Below are 25,828 nucleotides of genomic sequence, written 5' to 3' on the forward strand. Positions count from 1 at the left end.
TGCAAAAGCAACTTAGATAATGAGCAGTTTATTTGCAGTAATAACATATTGGCACTACTTAGGGAACTAGCTCACAGAACTTTTCCCTATGGCAAAACAAAAATGTCATACACGGAGGCATTACAGTGTTTATGCTAACTCTGGCATTTTACACGCTTGAGCTCATTATTATTCTCATTAATTTTGTGATTGTTAATAGTACTGCTATTTATATGATGACTTAACCTTTACAAATTTATATCAAAGATTTTAAAACTCAATGGAGAATGTGTCTAGAATATAAGAGGATATATCTCTGAGTGATTTTCCCCAGTGGGAAACATATTTTGATCCTTAATATATTTAAATAATTGGGATGCCTAGCTAAAGAAAAGTTAAGAAACACTATTTTATCAGTGAAGGTATAAAAAAAATCACAATGACTAATTGGTTTTCATAAAAATATGTACAAATGTCAAAAATACATATGAAATGTAAACAAATGAAAACTAGGGGTATTTTCTAGTTGTTCCCTTTTATGAAGGTAATTTTCAAATAAGCAAGGAATATGAACCTTTAAACAAAGAGCCTTATTTTACTTTATTTTAAAGATTTTATTTATTTATTATTTATTTATTTATTTATTTATTATTATTTATTTATGAGAGACACACAGAGAGAGGCAGAGACATAGGCAGAGGAAGAAGCAGGCTCCCCATGGGGAGCATGATGTGGGACTCAATCCCAGGACTCTGGGATCACAACCTAAGCCTAAGGCAGACGCTCAACCACTGAGCCACCCAGGTGCCCCCCAAAGGGCCTTATTTTATAACAAAAGCTATCCTGGGCTTAAGTCTGAGCTAGATAAAGTGAAAATTTCAAAAGGATAAAGATATAGAAAATTCTCTATTTTAATTGTTTGGAATGCAGTGAGGACCTCGCTGTTCAGTTTTGCCAACAGATGGTCGACACTGTCTTGTACGGTTACTTTATCCCTGGTCATAGAGTTGTTCTGAGTCAGCTGTGTTTCTGCAGAGGTGTGAGTGTTTTACAGGCATTGTCAAAATCATTATACACGATAAGTATAAAAGCAATAGGAACCATTATATCTTCTATCTTTTTCTACACTTTGAAAGAGTTTATTAAAAAAATATAAATAAATAAATAATAATAAATAAATAAATAAAATTAAAGAGTTTATAAAGCATAATAATTCCCTGTTGTCGAGAAGAATTTGATGGCAAAAATCTAAAAGTCGGACAAAATACTGAATCTGTTGATCAGGCTGTGGTAGGAGAAATGCAAAACAGTGCTTCCATACCTATGAGCAGTGGACCCACGGTGATTGTTACCTGTTGCCCCTCAGCTCCTGATCTATCCTTTCTTACTCTGCTCTTTGATACTGGGGCCAGGATTCTCAAGCCACCTTCCTGCTTTATCAGTCAGAATGTATCAATGAGGGCACTAGAGTGAGTCTGAGAAGCTGGAGGGGGACTGAAGGGAGTGGCTCCTCCCTGTCTGTTCCTGTCTACTTGCAGTTCCCATGAGTCTGTTCTGCAATGCTTTCACCCTGACAGCAGCAGTACTTTCCCATAACAGCAACCAAATTCAATTTTTGGTTTTCCCCATATTTGCAAATTCCTGTCTCCCATAGAAACAGGATATATAATAACAGCTGGCTACCCCCTTCAAGATCTGAGCCCCAGGCCCACAGAGCTACCCATTTCAAACTCAGAACCACAGCACCAGTCACAGAATCTCACAGAGGTCTGATTGCCATTTCATGGTATCCCTCCTCTTAATCCCCTCAGGTGAGGGCTGGCTGGTACAGGCTTTCTACTCTTGCTGCCGTTTTGATTCCCTAAAGTTTTCTTTTTACCCTTTCAGCATTTTAATTAAACCTCTACCTAGTGAACAATTCTTTACATTAAATTCCATTGGTTCAAATAGCTGATGTGGTTTGTTTCCAAATTTGACTGTCTTAGTTTGAGGTCTAAAACAAGTTACCACAGGCTACATGCCTTAAACAACATTTATTTCTCACAATTCTGGAGCCTGGAAGTCCAAGATAAAGTCAGAAGGTTTCTGGGGAGGACCCTCTTCTAGGTTGCAGACTGCTGAGACTGCATCCTCATGTGACAGAGAGCTCAAGCTACCTCTCCAGCTCCCCTTCAGGACCTAATGACTTCCCAAAGGCCCCACCTCCAAATACCATCACATTTGGTGGGAAGATCAGGGGATTGTCAACATTTCAACATATGAATTTTGGAAGATACATTCAGTCCAATGCAGACCCTAACTAATACAGAAAAGAATTTGGCACTATCTAGCAAAATGACATGGATTTACCCTTTGACTCATCAAAGATACATGGTTTAGGATTTTCTTCGAAGTGCTACTGTAACAGGAAAGAAGATTGGAAACAAAAATGTCTATCAATGGTACATGTTGGGGCACCTGGGTGGCTCAGCTGTTTAAGGGTCTGCCTTCAGCTCAGGTCACGATCCCAGAACCTGGGATCAAGCCCCATATCGGGCTCCCTGCTCTGCAGGGAGCCTGCTTCTCCCTCTCTTTCTGCCCCTCCCCTTGCTTGTGCACATTCTCTCTCTGTGTGTGTCAAAATAAATAAAATATTTTTTTAAAAAGGTGTATGCACATAACAATTATAAAATCATAAAAAGGAATGGGAAAGGGTTCTATATACTGCTACAGAGTGATCTCCATGATATGTGGTTAGGCAAAAAAGAAAAAAAATAAACCAACATGGGAGAGAAAATATGCATAGGACACTCCTATTTGTCTACAAAAGAAAAACTAAAACCATATTCACATATTTGCTTTTGTTAAATTAAATTGAAGGATAAACAAAAATATATATAAGGTATCTTGTAGGAGGTAGGAAAGAACAGGATGAAGATTGGGATAGAAGCTAGACTTCTCTGAATATCTTTATAGATTTGACTTTGAAAGGTTCTGGTACCAATTCCAACATGGGGGGGGTGTGTGTGATAGTTGGGGAGAGGGATTCCCACACCAGCAAGCAATTCTCAGACAGCTGGGTATCCCACAATTTAACTCAATTCTGACACTAACTACCTGGAGATAGCATCAAATCTCACAGGTTGAGGGCTGAGTCCTACAAGACTGTCCCCCACCACCATTTCGGATGTGAGTCACAAGTTCAGGTTGTCACCTGTGCTTCTCACTGACTAGCTATATAGATTGGAGATTCTAACAACCCCCTTCTTGAGTTCCATTAATTTGCTAGAGCACATAGAACTCAGAGGAACATTTTACTTACTAGATCATTGGTTTATTATAAAAGGATACTAACTCAGTAAGAGCCAGATGGAATAAAGCATAGAACAAATTATGAGGAAAAGGTGCAGAGCTTCCATGCCCTCCCCAGACACACCACTCTGCCCAAATCTCCACATTTCACCAAGTCTGAAGCCCTTCAAACCCTATCCTCTGGGGTTCTATAAAGGTTACATTACATAGGCATGACTGATTAAATCACTGGTGGCAATTAACTCAACCTCCAATCCCTTTCCCATTCCCAGGATTGCAAATTCCAACCCTAATCATGGGGTTGGCTCCTGTGGCAACCAGCCCCCATCTTTAGATGCTTTGCAAAAGCTGCCTCATTAACATAACAAAAGATTCCTTTATTGCTCTTACCATTCAGTAAATTCCAAGGGTCTTAGGAGCTCTGTGCCAAAAACTGGACAAAAACCAAATACATATTCTGCATCTCAAACCACAATATCACAACTTTGAAACTAAAAATAATTTACATAATTGCAAGTCATACTCATAAATAAACTTAAAATGTTCAAATGATGTATTTTATAAACAAAAACTCCAACCACTGAAAAGTCATTGTTTCTACAAAGACCAACCCCACAGCCATGAGCATCCCTAGGGCACAGATTATGTCCCTAAATACCATTTCCCAATAACAGGAACCAGGTTCTAGGTCTGGAGCAGAAAATACACAAAGTGAAGGAGGAATCTCTTATGCCAGACAACAAGGAAGCTATCAAAAGACAATTAGATTATGTCAAAAAAGACTCAGGAGGGACCCCTGGGTGGCTCAGTGGTTGAGCATCTGCCTTTGGCTCAGGACGTGATCCCTGCATGGAGCCTCCTTCTCCCTTGCCTGTGTCTCTGCCTCTCTATGTCTTTCATGAATAAACAAATAAAATCTTAAAAAAAAAAAAAAAAAAAAACTGAAGAGCCAACCTGAAGATATTCTATTAGAACAACTTCATTGGGATCCCTGGGTGGCGCAGTGGTTTAGCGCCTGCCTTTGGCCCAGGGCATGATCCTGGAGACCCAGGATCAAATCCCACGTCAGGCTCCCGGTGCATGGAGCCTGCTTCTCCCTCTGCCTGTGTCTCTGCCTCTCTCTCTCTCACTGTGTGCCTATCATAAATAAATAAAAATTAAAAAAAAAATTTAAAAAAAAAATAGAACAACTTCATTTCCATGTCCTAATGATTAATGAGTCTAGGAAATGATCATCAGTGCCTACTAACATCACAAAAAAGAAAAAAAAAAAAACCAATACACATACATACACACAAAACAAGAGAGAACCAGATATTATGCGCCTCCTAGTAAAAGTATATAACATCATATTTGAAGCATTCTTGTGCAAAACACACAAGCATAATCTAATCAAGCTTCAAGATACATGTACCTGGGGTACCTGGGTGGCTCAATGGTTGAGTATCTGCCTTTGGCTCAGGTCATGGTCCCAGGGTCCTGAGATCGAGTCTCGCATCAGGCTCCCCACAGGGAGCCTGCTTCTTCTTCTGTCTATGTCTCTGCCTGTGTCTCTATGTCTTTCGTGAATAAATAAATAAAATCTTAAAAAAAAATACATGTACCTATTTGCATGAATAGAAGAGCATATTAAACAACACCAAGGAGATGCAATTTGCAAAATCCAGGTGGTAGAACACTATAGGAACAACAATTATTTCAACAACAAATAAATTGCAAGAAAAAAAGAGAATGTGTATATCTAAATTAATAGAGAAAGGGTAATGAACCCAAACTTTGTTAATATAATAATGATATTGTGGTTGCATTTTTTAAACAAAATATACCTTTCACGAAGATGGTGCTGAAGGCGAAGAAGGAAGCCCCTGCCCCTCCCAAAGCCGAAGCCAAAGTAAAAGCTTTGAAACCTAATAAAGCAGTGCTGAAAGGCATGCGCGGTCACAAAAAAAAGAAGATCCGTAAGTCACCTACATTCTGATGACCCAAGACCCTGCATCTCCCAAGGCAGCCCAAATATCCTCCAAAGAGCGCCCCCAGGAGAAACAAGCTTGATCACTATGCCATCAAGTTCCCCCTGACTACTGAGTCAGCCATAAAGAAAATAGAAGACAACAACACACTTTTGTTTATTGTGGATGTCAAGGCCATAAGCACCAGATCAAACAGGCTGTGAAGAAGCTCTATGACGTTGATGTGGCCAAGTTCAACACCTTGATCAGGCCTGATGGTGAGAAGAAAGCATATGTTCGACTGGCTCCTGACTATGATGCTTTGGATGTTGCCAACAAAATTAGGATCATCTAAACTGAGTCCAGCCAGCTATAAATTTTTTCACCATAAAAAAATAAATAAAACAAAATATATGATACATGAAATTGTATAAAGTCAGGTATTTGCTTCCAAATTATCAGGTATGGTAAGAATTGGGTACAGATATAGTAAAACCAATATTTTCCAAGACTTTATCATTGGAGTCTGGGTCACTGGTACATAGGGGTTCATTAAATAATTCTTTTAACATTTTCACATGATTACATTTTCCATTTTAAAAAGTCCACTTAAACCCAAAATCATCTGAGTGAAGAACATTTTTGGATGTCATTCTTCGCTAACTTTTTCTATTACTTGCATGATTATTGCACTAGCCAAGTTTCCCATTTCTTCTAGCATTTAATTTTTAGTGTTTCTATTTAATTCTGTGAACAAAGAATTTATTCATTAGAAATTTTCTTAGAGAATAAAATAAATAAATCCACTCTGAAGAGTGTAAGATTATAGGCAAACCTGACCTTGGGAAGAACAATAATGCCTGACTTTAAAAAAAAAAAAAAAAAGTGAGAGATTTCTTGGTTACATCTGAAAGAAAGTGAGGGGAGAGAGAAGAAAGAGAGTAAGGGGGAAAAGGAGAAAGACAGCAGATGGCTGTGCAATATGTAATTGAAGCCAAGGAACAATAGTCTATATGAAATTAAAGGCTCGATAATAACATCTAACACCCAGTGAGCATGCACAGTGTGCCACTTTTCTAAGCACGGTGTACACAAATTAGCTCATTCCATTTTCATTACGACCCTGTGAAGTAAGAACTGTTATCACCACCGTTTTCAAAATGAGAAAAATGAGGCATGGAAAGGTTCAATACTTTTTCCATGTTCCATGTTGATACAACTAGTAAAAAGTGGAGTCAGAATTAAAACCCAAAGCCATTATACTTTGGGGCAGGATTGACAAAACTGCCTACAGGCCAAACACAGCCAGTAGCCTATTTTTGTACTTTTTTTTTCCGGCGGGATGGGGAGGAGGATGCCCTGCTTGGAGCCCTGCAGGCCGGCTGCAGGGATGCACAGAGGCAGCCGCAGACGCCCCCTCGCGGGGAAGCCGGGCCCACCTGCCGCAGAAGGGCCATGTGCCACGCCCGCTGGTAGGTGGCCGTCGGGTGGCCTTCGGAGACGGGAAAACACGAGGCTGCAGCACCCGGGTTGAGCAGGAGGAGGCAGCGGAAAGGCAGGCTCCGCCCCGTGCCGCCAGCCGCCCCGCCCACCGCACTTTGCCCGGGGTGCAAGGCAGGTAAGGCGCCCGGGCGTAAGCTAGGTACAGGTGACACCTTGTCCCCCAGGGCCACCATCAGCGCAGCCCCCCTATACATTTTGAAGAAAAGTTTTTCGGTTTTTAAAAGGTTGTAAACTAAGAAAAGGAAGCAGGACGAGAAGGAGTAATGTATGCGCCCATGAAGAATAAAATATCTGCTATCTAGCCCATTTCAGAAAAACTAACCAAGCTTTTCTATGATCTGAGCGGTTTCCATGTGGAAAATTGTTAGATGTTGCCAGGAAAATAAATACAGCCTACATGGCGGAGTATGGATTTTTAGAAAACTATGAAGCAGTCACAAAATTCCAAAGCATGAGCAGGTTTTTGGATTGTCACAAATAGAAGGGGCATTTGAACCAAAGTCAACCATATCTCTGAGGAATGGAAGCTACAACGATACAGATTTTATATATATTGGTCAGAAATTTTCCTCTCACCAATCTTTGTGAGTCTCAAAATTATTTGCATAGAATATTTTATAGTATTCTGTATCAAATTATTTTAACATTTATATTTGTAGTTATATATCTCAATAGATGTTTGCATATTTTACCTCATTTTTTAAATCTGTCAGAGATTTGTATATTTTATTTATTTTTTTAAAGATGCAGTTCTCCCAAATAGCCAATTCTATATATTATATAATTCATTAATATTTTCTTACTCATTTTATATTTTCTTTAGGTTTTTTTTCTAACTTCACTAGTTTCTTTTTCATGCTCTTTTTTTTTTCAAGATTTTATTTATTTATTCATGAGAAACACAGGGAGAGAGGTAGAGACATAGGCAGAGGGAGAATCAGGCTCCCACGCAGGGAGCCAGATGTGGGACTTGAACCCAGGACTCCAGGATCACACCCTGGGCAGAAGGCTGACATTCAACCGCTGAGCCACCCAGAGATCCCCCCTTTTTTGTTTTAATAACTACAGAACTTAAGGTTATCTATTTGCCACTCTATATAGCTTTGGTTATATCCAAAACATTTCAGGATGGGGAGAAAGAATTGTGAGTTTTTTTAAAAATTTCTTGCTAATAGAGCAATATATTCTCCGTTCACAAAATATTTTTTTACAAATACAAATAAAACAAATATACTATACTATAAAATCAAAGCAAATTTCAATGATTTTAAGACAGAATATATTATGAATGAAATAATATAATCTTATAAATGTGTTGCAAAGTCGTTGCGGATGGGAGGCAGATGTAGAAGTCAGCCATGAATTGATAATTATTGAAGCCAAGTGATATCCATATGGGAGCTCACTACTAGTTCAGTAATTTTGCAACTGGCTGACATTATTCATTATTTTAAATTTTTAAAATAAAGCTTAAAAAGTGACAAAATAAAAATGTTCCAAATTTCCAGCTTGGCAAAATTTGGGGCAGTCACAAGACAACTGATTTTTTTTCCTCAATGTGAAAACAAAATTACACAACTAAATTTGTTTGATTTCAACTAGACAACACAGCATTCCCCACTCCCCCATAAAACCATATATATGCTGTCAAGTATCTATACTGGGATTTTATTCTACTTACAACCTCCTAAGATCCTGTTATTATTTTATAAATACTAGAAAAAGACACAAGACTCCTAAGTCACAGAAAAGAACTTTATTACTCATGACACAGTGAACAGCATGAGCATGTCCCAGATCCCAGGGGGATAATGTGGAAGGACCTGGAAGGATGTACTACATACAATAGGTTTGGATTGCTGCTGAACACAACTTGGGAATCCACTGTTTTTATAATAAGTGGTAAGAAGTCCTGTACTTTGAACCCACATGTACCTGTGACCCAGATTCAACAATTACAAATTTTTGATGATGTGGTTCATCTATGCTCTCACTCAATTCTTCCCCCAACCCAATAACTTTGAAGCAAATATCCGACCTATATATAATTTCAACCCTCAATGTTGTTCACTACAAACATAACCCTGAGAAATGGCATTAGGAAACAAAAGTCAGGAAGGAACTTGCATTCTTGGCATACCCAACAAACATGTGCAGGGATGTTCAGAGCCTGTAGAAGATTGTTTTCCCCACTAATCCACCTTTGTCCCTACCTGTTTGGGCTTCTGGCAAACTGTCACAAAAGTATTTATTTCTGTTGGCCACTCTGATTAATTTAACCAGCACAGGCTAGAAGTAAATCTGTTTAATTTGTCTCACACAGCACTTAATGAAGGCTACTATCATCAGGACTCCAAACAATGAGATGAAGTTAACCTGCAGTATTGACCTCAAATACGCCTTCCAGGGTCCTGGACCTAGGCAACTGTCCCAGGAGAGACCAGAGGACTTTATTTCAGACAGTCAGGTTGTAGTCTAGTTTAAGGCCCGTTTATTATCCATTTCACTAACCTGCTGATCTTTGGTGACGTCACCAATAATTCCAGGAGGCAGTAGAACTCTATCCCTAATGGAGAGATATTTCATGGCCCATTTCCAGCCATACAGGAGAATATAACCCAAGTAGGCACAGGTAAGTCCTTCAGGATTTGTAATTAAATTGATTTGGATCAGCATCACATTCGTTTGCTTAAGTCACATGGGTAGTGTCCATGAGTGGTTGCGACTTCCTTTCCTAAATATGGCATATCCCTCTCAAGCATCAGAGAAGCATGTGAATTTGTAACAGAATGAAGTGAGGCTGTACCAGTCCATGTGTTTGTACCTGTTTAAAGGGGCTCCATGTTGAGAGCTGCTATTGATGATGCCACAGGCATGACAGAACAATATACGATCACCCAGGTCCACAGATTGTCGGCTGCATTTACTGTTTGACTTGAGTGATGGTGTTGGATCTAGGCGACAAAGAGAATATTTATCACCCCCAACCTTGTACATCTTGAGTCTAAGGTGCCAGGGTTGTTTAATTTCTAAGTCTATAGTCTTCCAAAGGGTAGACCAGATAACAGACCAAATAGCTACATCATTGGTACTAACCCAAGAGTCAGTAAAAAATATGTTTCATCATAGGGCATATTGGTCAGAGTTGTGAAAATGGCCTTGAGTGCTGTGCAGTGAGTGAACAACAATGCCAAATTTTGGTATGGCATATCTAGAGCTACAGACCCCCCAGGTAGACACTAACAGGTTTGACTGTAGCCAAGGCCCAGGTTTGACTGTAAACCAGGCCCCAGCATTAAGGTGAACCTCTGTAACTAAGGGCCTCATTTGGTCCAGTGGCTTTATTTGGGGTGGTATAATGTGAATATAGTTTCCCCACAGCAATAGCTGCCACTTTGTCATATAAACTGAGATGCTGGGATCCCTGGGTGGCTCAGCAGTTTAGCGCCGCCTTCAGCCCAGGGCCTGATCCTGGAGATCTGGGATGGAGTCCCATGTCGGGCTCCCTGCATGGAGCCTGCTTCTCCCTCTGCCTATGTCTCTGCCTCTCTCTCTCTCTCTCTCTCTCATGAATAAATAAATAAAATCTTTAAAAATAAAAAAATTTAAAAAATAAACTGAGATGCTGCTGAAGCCAGGCTACTAGGCTAATATCCAATTTCTAAGTGTGGAAAAAATTTCTAATTTGACAAGTGAGGTATATTGGGCCTTTTCCTTATTAATTGCCAAGCCTGATGTAACCCATGCCAAAATAGGGACATCAGGCTGCAAAGTCATGGGTCTTTATGGGTCAGGCTTTCTTCTTCAACAAGAGTTCCACTACAGGTCAAGAGCCACACCTCCCACCTCCCCAACCCCTACCACCCTGACCTCCTCCTGCAACCCCAGCTTTTTAAAAGAGGTGTACTCAGTGGCTGGATCAGCAGGTGGCGATGTTGTACTAGAGAATTCTCTCTCTGGGTTTTGCAATAGTTGGCTTTAACTAAAGCTGTGATTTCCAGTTCTCCACAGATTTTATATTCTTTTTGCTAGACCACCAGGAAGAGGACAGAGATTACCTCTCTACATGCCACAGTCCTTGAATGAAAGAATCCCTTTTGGACTTCATGAGTATTCACAACACAAGCATGTATAACATAAATATCAATTATACATTTGGCAGTGAAGGACAGTAGTACATTGAATGAGCCAAAAAGCCCTATCAGGTCACTTTAATTTTCTTTCTTCACAGAAAATGTTGCCCACACCCCATCAGGTGATTTTTAGATGCTTTCCCCCCTCACAGCAAGGATTCCATCCTTGGCATTACTAACATTTTGGGTTAGATAATTACTCGTTTGGGGAGGTTTCCTGTGTGCTATAAGATGTTTAGCAGCATCCCTGCTTCCACCCACTCAATGCCAGTAGGACACACCCTCCCTCCTCTAGTTGTGATGAAAAATATATCTCTAGACGCTGTCATATGCCATAGGGTTGGAAGTGGGGATTAAATCACCCTGGTTGAGGACCACTGCCCTGTGGGAACATGGACCAATGGACCAAGAAGTCTAATAGGCATATAAAGGGCTATAGCTGCTGGAAGTCCAGAAGGTGAGGGGATGCAGGTGGTGGGTAGGGGGGATAGGCTTTGGAGGATGGCTTTTTTTTTTTTTTTAATCCTTTGTCTCTTCAAGCCAGGATCAACATTTCCTTGCACATATTCTTGCAGCTTCCTCCACAGTCATCAGTGCCTTCAGGTACACTTGCATCTAGCACCCAAACCCCTCCACTCACTCAATAGGATTGTAGCCTGGACACCTGTATATAATAAAGCTTAACTATCTGAGTTTCTCCCTTCTTGAAGTCCCCCAAGCATACTCAGCTTTCTCCTTAAAGCAGCTAAAGTTGGAGTATGGGGGAAGCAAGGAATCAGGAGGTGCAGAGGGACAGAGCAATCCCTTGCCAATAAGCAACACTTTGCATCAACTTTGTTTTAAGCAGCTGCCAACAGCTTGGGCTCAGCCAAACCAACACTTGTTTTTGATCCACCTATGTTTCTATCTCCATATTGCTGACATCATTTATCTAAACTTTGGGGAACCCTTGACTCAGCAGTTAAAGCCACTTTAAGCCACAAGCTGCCCCACCATCATATAACATCTCTTTCTCTCCTACTCTTTGAGAGTGAGCACAATCAAAACATCATTTGGGGGGATCCCTGGGTGGCTCAGCGATTTAGCGCCTGTCTTTGGCCCAGGGTGCGATCCTAGAGTCCCAGGATCAAGTCTCACGTTGGGCTCCCAGCATGGAGCCTGCTTCTCCCTCCTCCTGTGTCTCTGCCTCTCTCTCTATCTCTCTATATCTATCTTTAAAAAAAAAATCATTTGGGTAAATTGTTTCAATCCTGCTTTTTATAACTTACCCTCTAAACATACATTAACAGGGCAGTGGGGGACCCACATTCTGCACCTGGCTCATCACTTGGGTAAAAGCATTTGCTACTACATTCTGGAGAGTCTTCTCTTGCCCACTAACACAGCCCATAGGTCTTCCAGAAAGGTATATCTCTGCCAGCATCCCATCTTGTCACCAAAAGTGTCAGAAACTAAGATTTTACCCTACACATGCTAATAATTTAGCCTGTTACTGTTTCATGGATGTTGGCAGAAGAAACAAGATTCTTAAGTCAGAGATAAAGTACTTTATTACTCACACACCACATGTAACATGAAAATAATGCTGCATCAGTTCTCTGCGGGGACAACAGATAGAGGGTCCAGGTAGATGCTATGCACATGATGAGTCAGCTTTGTAGCTTAGGAAAAATGAGTTTGGGGAATCCAGTGCTTTTATAGTAACTGCAAGACAGGTCAGAAAAAAATACCCAGAATCACGGACAAAGAGAATAAAGGGTGGAAAAGAATGAAAAGAGCATAAACGCATATGTGCTGTAGTAAGGTTTTTTTTAAGGTAGTTAATCTAGGGGCACCTGGCTGGCTCAGTGGTTGAGCGTCTTCCTGCCTTCGACTTGGGTCCTGATCCCAGGGTCTTGGGAGTCTTGTCCTGAATTGGGTTCCCCACGGGGAGCCTGCTTCTTCCTCTGCCTATGTCTCTGCCTCTGTGTGTCTCTCATGAATAAATAAATATTTTAAAAAAAAAAAAAGGTAGTTAATCTAATGCATGAAAGCAGTCTCCTTATAAACTGGAAATGGAAATGAATCCAATTAGTAACAAATCTCATTTTTCTAACTCACATTTGTTGATGTTAGCAAATAATTTTAAGATTTTTATTCACTTATTCATGAGAGACACAGAGAGACAGAGGCAGAGACAGAGGCAGAGGGAGAAGCAGGCTCCATGCAGAGAGCCCTACGTGGGACTCGATCCTGAGACTCCGGGATTACTCCCTGAGCCAAAGGCAGATGTTCAACCACTGAGCCACCCAGGAGTCCCAGCAAATAATTTTCTTGAAAAAAATTAAATAAGTCAGTAGCAGCAGCCTCAGAATAATATTACTGCTCCTGACTTTTAACATTTCCATCCCCCAGAAGGGGCAGCATTTTTCCTTCCTGCACTAAACTATAGGGCTACATCAGGGATCTTTGTTACTATAATTAGGGAGAAGAAGCCCTGAAAACAAATGAATAAGGCATTCTAAACTATATGGTGTTGTATCAAAGTTCCCTCCTAGATCACTGAAGTTCCTCTTCTTTTCTGCAAAAAATAATTTATAACCTCAGAGCATCTGATGATCTCATATAAAGTTATACTTCATTGCCTGAAGGTTGAAAGCACAAGCTCTGGAATTTAACCAGCCTTTGTTCAAACTCCAGCATCACAATTTGCCAGTTAGGTGACCTGAAGTAAGTTATAAAAATCCTCTGAATCTCAGTTTCCTTATCTGTGAAATGGTAACAGTGTCACGAGCCTCAAACGGTTGTTGTGAAGATTCAATGGGACATTTGATCACATTTGGCTTTTATCACTAGTTACGTTGAGGGGGATGGTGTTTAACCATAAAGCAGATGGCCAGCTGTTCCTGGTTCCTTGGGAAGGCAGCTCAAGGAGTCAGGTACTGAGGAGTAGGCAGTAAGAAAGAGAACACAAAAATTAAGTATATGACAGGTGCAGAAGGGGGGTTGGAAGTCAAATATTTGTGGGGGGGGCCAAAATGAGGCTAAGCACTGTCTTTATTATGAATACAGCATATTTTAAAGGAATGGAAAACAGTTATTTCAAACTTCCTCTAGTCTGAGGAAGACATGCTTTCACTGATGAGCCCAGGTATTCTAGAGTTCCCTCAAACAAGAATCTCAGGAAGGATCACGTAATACTTCATTCATTACCAAATAATGTTGCCCCTCCGTGCCAGGCTTTAGAACATGGAACGAAGGGTAGTAGAGTAGGGGGCAGGAAGAAAGTCACAGTAAGTTAGAATCAACAAACTTATATTGAACACCTACTATGTTCCAGACTCTGTGTTATGGGTGATGAACAAACTGACATTGTCTTGTCCTCATGGAACATATATTTCAGACACCGGCTCCCTGGTGCCAATCTGTGGACATCCTAGAACAGAATCACCTGTAGTGTTTGGATTCCTCATACTCTGAGCACAGATCCCACCCCTGACCTAATGAATCAACATTCTAGGTGGTGGGAGACACAAGAAGCAGTATTCCTTTTTTTTTTTTTTTTTTAAGATTATTTATTCATGAGAGACACACAGAGAGATACAGAGAGAGGCAGAGGGAAAAGCAGGCTCCATGCAGGGAGTCGGACATGGGACTAGATCCTGGGTCTCCAGGATCACGCCCTGGGCTGAAGGCAGCGCTAAACTGCTGAGCCACCCAGGCTGCCCAAGAAGCAGTATTCTTTTGGGGCAGAGGGGCAGAGGAAGAAGGAGAGAGAGAGACCCTTAAGCAGGTTCCATACCCAGCATGGAGCCTCACGCAGGGCTTGATCTCAGAACCCTGAGATCATGACCTGAACTGAAATCAAGAGTCACACACTTAACCAGCTGAGCCATTCAGGTGTCCTAGGAGGCAGTGTTCTTAGTAAGTGCCCTCTGGTGATTCCAGGAAAGTTTGGGAACCACCACTGGTGTTTCTCAAAAGGTGGTCAGGCTCTCAAACTCAGTCTCTCCAAGAGAACAGCACATGAAAGCCTGTTTTCAATGGTCCAGGAGATTTGAGAAATATGCTCTCAGACTGCCTTTCTCTGACACCATTTCCTTTTGATTAAATAATATGTGTGCAAGTGCATTATAACTTGAAAAGCAGGATAAAGCTGGTTGGGTACAGTGTTTAGGACCTTTCTATAAACTGAGGAAGTTCAGTTCATACAAGTAACTGCAGTCAGTGTGGAGTAGAATAAAGCATTCCTCAGAGCATAATAGGTCTCTAGCCACATCCTCGTGGTTCTTCTTCCGGCAGCAGTAGCTTCTGGCAGATGAGACTGCTAGAACAGTACACCTGCCTCAACTGAGCGCCCTTCTGCCACTAGCCCCTGGAGTGATCTGCGCTGCCTGAGCAGCTCCACATCTGGATGACTTCTTCTCAGAAGGTATATAAAGTATACATACTCCTCTAGGCCACTTGCAGAGTCTTTTGTGCCATGACAGATATAAGCAGCGATATGGTTCTACACCCCTTATATGTTTAGCTTTCTCAATGCACCATGAGATCCAAATTCAAGAAGTGAAATTCAGAATGAGGAAGCTCGATGGGAAAGAGGAGACAGATTGATGGTATGAGAAGACACTAAATTCCCATTTTATATATTTTTAAAATATTTTATTTATTTATTCATGAGAGACACACACAGAGAGAGGCGGGGACATAGGCAGAGGGAGAAGCAGGCTCCCTGAAGGGAGGCCAATGTGGGACTTGATCTCAGGACTCAATCCCAGGACACCAGGATCATGCCCTGAGCCAAAGGCAGATCCTCAACCTCTGAGCCACCCAAGCATCCCACTAAATTCCCATTTTATTATTTTTTATTTTTTTAAGATTTTATTTATTCATTCATGAGAGACACACAGAGAGAGAGAAAGAGAGAGAGAGAGAGAGAGGCAGAGAGAGAAGCAGGCTCCATGCAGGGAGCACGACGCAGGACTTGATCCTGGGTCTCCAGGATCACACCCTGGGCCAAAGGTGGCGCTAAACCACTAAGTCACCTGGGCTGCCCTAAATTCCCATTTTAGATGTGAAGAATGGCAGATGCCTTTGGAATATCCAAGTGGTGATACTCCACAAATGGCTGGCAATAAAGCACGTGGAGATCTGAAGAGGGTTAAGACAGCAACAGACACGTAGCAGAATGTGAGAGGTGGCACAGAGTTTGCATAAAGAGAAACTAACTGAAGAAAAACTCAGCAGTATATGAAGTCATATATGTAAAGCAAGAGGAGAAAGAGTGCAGTGAAAGAACCTATGAAAGAGGGATCAAAGACAGAAGAGGTGATCATGAGAGCCACAGGCTCTAAAGCCAAAAGATCGTTAAAATTTCAAGGAAAGACTAGTCACCAGGGTCAAATAACATAGAGCAGTCAGTGAGGACAAGAACAGAAGACAGGCCAGTGGATTTGCAATCTGCAGGTCACTGGTGACTTTCCTGAGGGCAACAGAGCCAAGTGACGTGGGTACTACAGGTATTTCCTGCTCTCCAAAAGCAGAGTGATCCTATGAAACCCAAATGGCAGAAAGCAAAGAAGCAATTACCATTAACTTCAGTGGAAAAACTTTGAAGTGTTCCCAGACCCAAAAAATAACTTCTTTGAGGCTTTTATGATACCTCCTGTGTCCCCTACCACCTAGAATGTTGATTCATTAAGTCAGGAGTGGAATCTCTGCTGAGTCTGAGGAATCTAAACACATCTTGCTAATGGATGCACACCCCCACCCCCTCACTAGCCATGAGGCCTCCTGGGAAGGTGATAAAGCTCTTCCTTGCTTTGAGCTGAGAGCTGTCCCTGTGACTTTCTCCTTTTATTCTAGACTCTTGTCAGCCCTTGGTGACCTCCACTGCTTCTGAGTGGTCTTTCTTAGGTCTTCAGTTGTGAGGTGGAACACTGGGATTCATATGAGCCCTTACCCTCAGCCAGTGTTTACTAATTCCAATTCCCTTTAGAGTTTTGATTTCATCATTTTCTGTCAAGAATTACCAATTACCATATTGTATGTCTGTTATCATTGAATATTATCCCTAACTTCCAAGGGAACTCTATTATTATTTTTCAGAGTTTGTGGTGAATTTCTGGCATGTGGTAGACACTCAAGGAAAGTTTGTTCAATGAATGTGCATAAGAAGAATGAATGAATGTGAATTTAGGAAGTATGTGGGGAAAAAGTCTTCTCGTCATCTTTCAGATTTGAATATAATCCTTTTATTTAAAAATTAAATAAAATTGGGATAGCTGCATAACTTGACGAGGAAAGTATAGCCTCGGGATACAGGCATGAGGACTGAACCCCAGCTGTGGGGCATTTCATATCTGCAAAATGCGGTAATATTCTTCACTTCACAGGACAGATGAAAGAGTTGAATTAAATAAGACAGGTAAGGGGATGCCTGGGTGGCTCAGAGGTTGAGCGTCCGCCTTTGGCTCTGGGTGTGATCCCCGGCTCTGGGATCTAATCCCACATTGGGCTCCCTGCATGAAGCCTACTTCTCCCTCTGCCTGTGTCTCTGCCTCTCTCTGCCTCTCTCTCTCTCTCTCTCTCTCTGTGTCTCTCATGAATGAATAAATAGGATCCTTAAAAAAAAAAAAAAAGAAAAAGAAAAAAAGACAGGTAAGGATTCAACCATAGGACCCTACAAGAGGAGCAGAATAGTAACTAACTGGTAGCAGTGAGCACTGGTATTAGCTATTAGCTATTCATCCTATAAGCTTTATTCAAATGCTCTGGATAGAAAAACACCGTACCTTTCCATATAAGTTGGCAGGAAAATCCCACCACCCTTGATCTAGAAAGATCTAATCACTTCTTTCTACTCACATTGGCTTAGGAAGACTGCAACTCGAACCAACCAGTCAAAAGCAGGTATTGTGAAGAAGGCCCACTCAGTGTCAACTCTCATTCATTTCTCTGATTTTCCACCGGAGAACATCCTGCATTATAAAATGTTGTCACACGTTAAAAAAAATTTTTTTTTTTTTTACATTAGAGACTTTGCATTCATAACCATGGAAACGCCGAAGTCCTATTATGTCAGCGTGATTCCGATGACGCCCATGTGGCACGTTTTGCAAAGAATGAAGGCGGGGTAGGGGTCGGAGGTGGATACGAGGGGACGGAAGGGGGCACAGGGCGGTGGGTAGAGAGAGGGGCATGTGACCGCACGAACCGGAGCAGCCAAAGAATGAAGCTTCTACCTTTAGGGCCAGACTTATATTTTATTTTATTATTATTTTTTAATTGGAGTTCAATTTGCCAATATGTAGCATATCACTCAGTGCTCATCCCATCAAGTGCCCCCCTCAGTGCCCGTCACCCAGAGGCCAGATCATTTTTATTTTTTTTATTTTTTATTTTTATTTTTCCAGATCATTTTTAAAAGCGAAAAAGGACAGCTCGGAGGCTCAGCGGTTTAGCGCCGCCTTCGGCCCGGGGCGGGATCCTGGGGTCCCAGGTTCGAGTCCCGCGTCGGGCTCCCTGCATGGAGCCTGCTCCTCCCTCTGCCTGTGTCTCTGCCTCTCTCTCTCTCTCTCTCTCTCTGTGTGTCTCATGAATAAATAAATAAAATCTATATTTAAAAATAAAAAAAGCAAAAAGGAACAACGACCGCATTTGTTCCCCACCCCTTCGGCGCACCTCCTAGCACGAGCCGGGCAGTCACACCCTTCACAGCCGGCAAAAGTCACCCGCGCCCCCCGTGGGCCCGCAGAGCCGAGGGCCGGAGCCGGCGAGCGTCCGCTTCCTGCCGCCGAGCCCTTGGCCGCCGCCTCCCGCCCCCCCCGCCCCGGCCCAGGCGAGGGCGCTCGGGCCGGGGGGCGGGGGCATCCGGGGCAGACTCCGCCCCGCCTCTCGGCCGCGGCCCCGCCCCGCCCCGCCCCGCCCCTGCCCCGCCCACCGGCCGGCGGCCCCGGGGCCGAGGGGGAGGGGCGCGGAGGCGGCGGCCCCTGCACCCGCGCGGCGACTGGAGCGCGCCCGGCACTCGGCGCCCGCCGCCGCCCGCCCGCGAGGCCGCGGCTGTGCCTTCGGGGTGAGTACCCGCCCGGCAGATGCCTTGGCCCGGGGCAGTGGGCGCCGGCCGCCTCCGCGAGCTCCTTCCCCGGCGGCACCGCGGTGCGCGGGGGCCGGGGCCCGGGGCCCGGGGCCGGGAGAGGCCGGGGAAGGCCCCGGGGAGAACCGGGGGCTGCGTCCCGGGCGCTGCCCCCTCCGCCCGGCTGCTGCCTGTGCCGCGCGGGGGCCCGGGCGCAGGGACTGGAAATGGCTCTCCTCGTCCCCCTGCGGTCACCGTGCGTGCGGCCAGAGCCCCCCGAGGTGGGCCTCCCCGAGCCCGCTCCCGGGCTCCCGGGCTCCCGGGCCGCCCCCGCGAGTCCTGACCCCACCGGGCTGCCCCCGCGCGCGCGGGCGGGAGAGGGACACGCGCGCCCAGAGCCCGCAGGCGGGGAGTCGGCGCCGGTGGTCGGGGGGCCGTGGGGGGCCGTGGGGGGGTGGGGGGCAGAGATCCCGGAAGGAGCGTGGGCTGCCTTGCCCAAGTCAGCCAGACCTCAGAGTGGCACGTCGTTCTGCAAGCCCGGAACCCTCCTCACAGCCTTTAGGACAGCAGTTCTCAAACTTTTGGGGGGCTCAGCAACCCCTTTGCACGCTTAAAGATTCACATACCAAGGAGCTTTTGTTTATGCGGGTTATATTTATTTTTTTTTTAATTTACGGTATAGGGACCCCTGGGTGGCTCAGCGGTTGAGCGCCTGCCTTCGTCCCACAGAGTCCTGGGATCGAGTCCCGCATCGGGCTCCCTGCATGGAGCCTGCTTCTCCCTCTGCCTGTGTCTCTGCCTCTCTCTCTCTGTGTCTCTCGTGAATAAACAAATAAAATCTTTAAAAAAGGAAACTTATATATATGTATATATAAATCAAAATTTTACTATATTTAATCATTTTTTAGATAGCGGACTTATTATATATTAACATTTTACGAAAATATCCATATTTTCCAAAACGGTGTTAGCGAGGAGAGGGGCCTTGTTTTATATTTTTGCGAGTCTCTTTAATGTCAGTTTTAACGGAAGGCAGCTGGATTCTTATATCTGCGTTCAAGTCTTGCAATATCACATCATGTACACACGTCAGAAGTATCCACTGTATACTTCTGGACAGGTGACAGGGAAAAAGGCAAATTGCATCTTGGTATTATTATGAAAGTTGTTTTGACCTTGTGGATATCTAGGGTTCCTGCACCACACTTTGGAAACTACTGGTGTAGGAAATGCTTTGGAGACTTAAGTCATTGGCCCTGCTTCTTGTTTGGGATGCTTGCTCTAAATGGAAACACATACCGCCCTATGCATGGACAATGTTAGCCTCTGGAATTTGGAGCCAAGCTTGATCTTGCCTTGGAAACTATGTACTAGGTCCCCTCCATAAGAGATGATGAGCCCCAGTGGCCTTCTGAAAACTCAGCAAGGCTCACAGATGGCTTCGGTAGTTTCTATGCCCACAGAGTTGATCTATCCGTGCACCCGGATTGCGGCGGCAGTGATGTGGCAAACAGGACCTGTGGGTTCAGAGGAGTAACCAAGAGTACCATGCCAAGTGTGTAGGGTTTTGTGCAAGAGTTACCAAGTAGTCAAAAAGTCATTTCCAAAAGATCATTGCCTTCCTTTCCTACGGGTTCATTGCTGTTTGTACTTGGGTTGCCTTGAGTTTATTGGGCTATTAGGATTCCCCAATCTTGGTGCTCTTTCACTTTCCAGTATTAGAAGTGTGCCACCTGGAATAGCCCTGCCTCAGGCCCTACCAGAAAGCAATGTTCTTCATCCTGGAGTGTGATAAGTGGGATCCCTCACTGGTTTATATTCTTGGCTTCATGCTTTGTTAAAACAAGTTCCAGATAGAAATTACATACATATATATATACCAGAGGAAAATGATTCCCTAACTTGGCCCTCCCTTTTGCTCCTGCATCCACAGAGCCTCTCCTGTCCTGCTGAAGCAGCTTGGGCTGGAGCTGATAGTTGAGAAATATTGCAAACACAGTCATCTGTTGCTGCCCTGGCCACAGATGTGAGAAGGGAATGGGGTGTAACCTTTGCACACCTGCTGTGTTCTTGGAGTAAAGCTCCACTTTGATGGTGGGATCTCATTCCTTTATCCCTTCAGTACATATTTATTGACGGGTCTACCAAGCGCCCAGTTCTGTATTGGATACTGGGGGAAAGTAGTGAGCACAAACAGAAGCAGTCCCTGTCCTTCTGGAGTTTATAGTCTGGTAGCTTAGGTGCCTGCTGGTTAAAGAAGACAGTCCACTGTTGAGTGTTCACGTGAGACCTGGTCCTGTGCAAAGAACACTACCCCTACCAGACATGTTCTTCAAAGCACATGCTGAGAAAGACACAGTCCCAAACCGTGAAGATAATGATAAAATCAACATTTATTGCCATGTGCCTAGCAAAGAACTTCCTATGCCTTCCTTCTTCTGTTTTTCCTTTTACAGAGGAAGTGACTCCCTGGGGGGCAGCCAGACTACTGGAAAGGAGCTCCAGCCTGAGTCCAGTCACTGGGACAGTCTTGGGCAAGACACTTATCTGGGCCTCGGTGTCTTCATCTTTAAAGTAGGTGTTTGGGCCACTGATGTCCAAGGAGTCAGTGGTTTACTGAACAACTTTGCACTAGCATTTGTTTGCCTCTCTTCCCAACTCCATGTTCAATGGCATCACATTTTTTTTAGCTTGAAGTTAACCATTATGAGACTATTCATGCCATGGAAATCAGCAAATGGTGTATAATCCAGGGCTCCCCCACCCCAGAGAGCAAGTGGTTAAACATTTACCACCACATCATTGTTACTGTCAGAGCCAGGGTTTGTATAGTTTACCTTTGAACAACCTGAAGGTTAGGGATACTGACCGCCTGCGCAGTAGAAAATCCAAGTACAACTTTTGATTTCCCCCAGAACTTAACTGCTGATAGCCTACTGCTGATCAGAAGCCTTACCAAAAATATAAACAACTAGTGCATGTTTTGTATATTATATGTGTATGCTGCATTCTTCTAATAAAGCTAGAGAAAATAAAATGTGAAGAAAATCATAAGGAAAATACATTTACTTTACTATACTTTATTGAAAACTATTTTTAGATAGGTGGACCCATGCAGTTCAAACCCCTGTTGTTCAAGGGTCACCTGTTTTTTTTAAAAAATAAACTCTTTAGGTGTGCTGGGGTGGCTCAGTCAGTTAAACCTCTGACTTATATGGTCTCTAGGTCCTGGAATTGGAGTCCTTCCTTGCGCTTCTGGCTCAGCAGGGAGCCTGCTTCTCCCTCTCCCTCTACCCACCCCCCCCACCACTTGTGCACACCTTCTCTCTCAAATAAGTAAATATCTTTAAAAATAATAATAACAAAAAATAAACTCTCTAGCCTGGACAAAGACATTGAATATGGGGTATGTGATTCAATTCCTCCAGAACTTTGGATAGGGAAAAAAGTCTGATTTTTTTACCATATCCTAGAACATGAATCAGCAAACTTTTCTTTAGGCTTTGTGGGCTTACAGTAGTTGCAGCTATTCAGCTCTGCTATTGTAGTGTGAAAACAACCAGAGACAGTATGCAAATGAATGGGCACAGCTGGGTTCCAATAAAACTTTATTTACAAAAACAGGGGCTAGGCCATAGTTTGCAGACCTATCTTAGAATGTCAGAACAGGATCTGGGCTTCTAGGAGGTAATTGCATGGAAAAGGACTTCTATAGAACTTTATCCATAAATACCACAGATTTGATACTTGAAGACGGTTATAGCTAGAAGTGGCAACTGCAAAGTATTTGGAATTGATTGAAAAAGAATCCATAGTAGGTTGTTTAAATAAAGGCCAAGAATGTTCACATGTTGAGGACACAACCATGGATGGTGAGTAGGGGAGGGTATATTTATTCCCAGCTGCCTCTCAGGAGCCATCTCAGACATTATGCTGGGCAGACTAAGTCAGCATGTGAATTTTTGATGTTCTGCAGGAATCAGTGGTGCTTCTATTAGCTATTCTGATTCCAGGGAGATGGGCAAAAGCGTTAAAAAAAAAGGAAATCCTCATTATATGTATTTATATTATATACACTGTACATGTACATTGTATATAGGTATACGTCCATGTTTGTATACCTACATATGTACCTAAGATATGTGGCTGTGTGAGGATTTTTCCATGTATTTAAAATAGCCTTATGAATGTTTGGAAGACAGAGATGCCAAGCTATTACCAGTAGGCAGTTCTAGGCAGTGAAATGGGGTTGAAGAAAGATGGGAATTATTACTTATTACTCTTTGTAATACTGTGTGTTTGCCTACCCTGCAAATTCATGTATTGCTTTTACAACCAAAAATAAAACAAAAAAACGAAAATCCCAACAACCTATACTTCTTAAAGGAAAATAGGATTATTTCTGGTAAGAATGTTACCACCACCCCTTCTCCCCTAATAAATTATTTTAAGTGGCATATCACAATTCTGAACTAGTGTATATACTAGTATATATTAATTCAAAATAATACTGGGAGAAAGGCCAGATCAAACCATTTTATTAAACAACTGAACCACCTGTCCAAGGGTACAAGATTAGTATTCTTTAATAGACTATTATGTGGCCCTTAAACTAGTGTTGTAAAATATTGTTTCATGAAATATCATGAAGTACAGCTTTTACACTTAAAACCGTGTTACCAAAGACTATTTTTCTGTGCCCCTGTTTTTATGGAGAAAGCCTGTGTACACACACACGTGTGCGCATATGGACAAAGGTGAAGGATATGCCAAACACTGAATAGTTTTCTCTTGGTGGTGGGGTACAGTTGGTTTTTTCATTTTCTTCACTTTGCTTATCAGTATTTTCTAGCACGTATTAAACACATATTAAATTTGATAGACTCACTAAATTTGAACACCTATTAAATTTGATAAGACTGAAAACAATCACCCAGTTACTTGTACATGGGGGACAACCCAGTTGCCTTCATTTCTCTTAGACTCAGTTACTCCTGACCCCTGCGTGCTCCCTTTCTCCCAGTGGGAAGGAGAGAAATAAGTATGGGGCAAGAGGCAATGGGGAACCGAAAATGGGCAGGCTGACAGACCGTAGTCACATTGTGCCTTGTCCCCTTCCCTGTGGAGTTGGCTCCAACTTCAGCCCCTCCTCCCTCCAGTTGACCCACAGGTTAGAAAGTTCATAGGATCAGTGCCATTACCTGAGAGGCTATCAGCTGACCATCTTCCTAGATTGAGTGGCCTTCGTTTCTTTTTTAGCTTGGGGGTGGGGGGGGTGGGGCTTGAACTCAAAACCCTGAGATCAAGACCTGGGCTGAGATCAAAAGTCAGACACTTAACCAGCTAAGCCACTCAGGTGCCCCTCTTTTTTAGCTAATTTTAATGGAAAATTTCAGACATACAAAGAAGTAGAGAGTATACACCACCAGCTTCAGCAATTATGAACATTTGGCCAATTGTGTTTCATCTATACCTTTCCCCAAATTCACTTCTTTTCTTCCCTCTTCCAGGAGTTAGCATCTTCTTTTCAACTGTATAAAGTAACAAAAAATTATTCTTTATTGTGTCTTTTTAGTAAAAAGCATGCACTGATGCTGGGGCAAAAATCTTTATATTCTACCCTTATGTTAGCCCAGTTGAACACCTGCACAGCCCTTGCGGACTTGCTTGTTGTCCTGCTTCCCTGCTCTTGCATTCATCCTTCTCTCTGCCTAAGAGTCGAAAGCCATCTGCCCTCATTCCTTCTCCCAATTCTTTCTATAGCCTTTCTCAATTCCCCTGGCGGTAGCTATCTCTTTCCAGATATCTTCCTTTTTTTTTTCTTTAAGATTTTATTTATTCATGAGAGACATAGAGAGAGAAGCAGAGACACAGGCAGAGGGAGAAGCAGGCTCCCTGTGGGAAGCCCAATGTAAAGGCAGGTGCCCAACCACTGAAGCCACTGACTGAGGTGCCCCAGAGATCTTCCTTATGACCCTTATCATACTATAGTTATCTGTGTGCTTATCGTAGTCTCCTTGCTCGATGGTACTGTTCTTATAAAATAAGGAGTGTTTTCCTGATCTCCCTCTCTTCAGTGGTACTTAGCAATGCTCAATGCAGAGAAACACTCAGAAATGTATGCTAAATTAATTTGACTGAAATTCATTGATGAAAATTTTTTATTATAAAAGAAACTCATCACATTAAAAGAAAAATGTTGAGATATAGCCTAGGACCAAGAACATTTTATCTCACCTGCAAAGATTTGATTTGATTTGATTTTTTAACAGATTTTACTTATTTGAGAGAGAGAGCACACACATGAGCAGGGGGAGGAGCAGAGAGAGGGATAAGCAGACTCTACAATGTGGGGCTCCACCCCAGGACCCTGAGATCATGACCTGAATCAAAATCAAGAGTCTGAGGTTTAACCAACTGAGCCACCCAGGCTCCCTCATCTGTAGGGATTTTCAAAGATTTTAAAGAATTGTTGATGAAAAGAATTTTCAATTTGAGCCAATATAGAAAGGCAACTTTTTTTGAGTAAAATAATTTGTATTAACGGTCTGTTGTCACTTTTTCATATATATATGAAGAGCCTGTAGCTCTTCTCTGGTTTTAAAATATTTTTTTACTCCAGTTTTAGAATATCCATTGTATTTTAAAATGTAGATTTACATCTTTAGTAAAAAAATAGGCTACACGTAGGACCCACATGCCCCATGAAGCAAGTTGATATCAATCTCATGAATAATGGTAGCTCACAGGTATAGAGTTCCCAGTGTACACTGCTTTTGCCTATTCCCATGTTTATCACAGCAGCCCTGGTGAGCAGGGCAGGGCAGGGCAGGGCAGGTATTGTTACTTTAAATCTGCAAAGAAGTAAATGTAGGGTTAGGGAGATGGAAGGTATCTTGCCTAAGGCAATAAGTGCTGGA

The 25,828-nt window shown here is 42.8% G+C and overlaps 1 protein-coding gene and 1 long non-coding RNA gene across 3 annotated transcripts in view; one reads left to right on the forward strand and one right to left on the reverse strand.

The window, feature by feature from the left end:
* The window catches only part of LOC112650530 (uncharacterized), a 119,104-nt gene extending 100,445 nt beyond the window's left edge, over window positions 1-18,659 (reverse strand). Inside the window, exons 1-3 of the long non-coding RNA XR_003130257.3 lie at window positions 18,518-18,659; window positions 17,702-17,814; window positions 9,547-9,676 (exon numbers count right to left, since the gene is read on the reverse strand). This is a non-coding gene — a long non-coding RNA (uncharacterized LOC112650530). The remainder of the gene's footprint in view (window positions 1-9,546; window positions 9,677-17,701; window positions 17,815-18,517) is intronic.
* A 141-nt stretch (window positions 18,660-18,800) lies between these two features.
* Window positions 18,801-25,828, forward strand: part of ACO1 (aconitase 1) — a 59,231-nt gene continuing 52,203 nt past the window's right edge. The window contains exons 1-2 of one of the 2 annotated variants that reach the window (XM_025432289.3): window positions 18,802-18,908; window positions 21,365-21,482. The gene's annotated coding sequence lies outside the window, so the exon portion shown is untranslated. Of the gene's footprint in view, window positions 18,909-21,364; window positions 21,483-25,828 lie in introns of both variants that reach the window. The other variant, XM_025432290.3, reaches the window with a different exon arrangement.

The sequence above is a fragment of the Canis lupus genome, chromosome 11 (assembly GCF_003254725.2).
Source record: "Canis lupus dingo isolate Sandy chromosome 11, ASM325472v2, whole genome shotgun sequence".
Taxonomy (NCBI): Eukaryota; Metazoa; Chordata; class Mammalia; order Carnivora; family Canidae; genus Canis; species Canis lupus.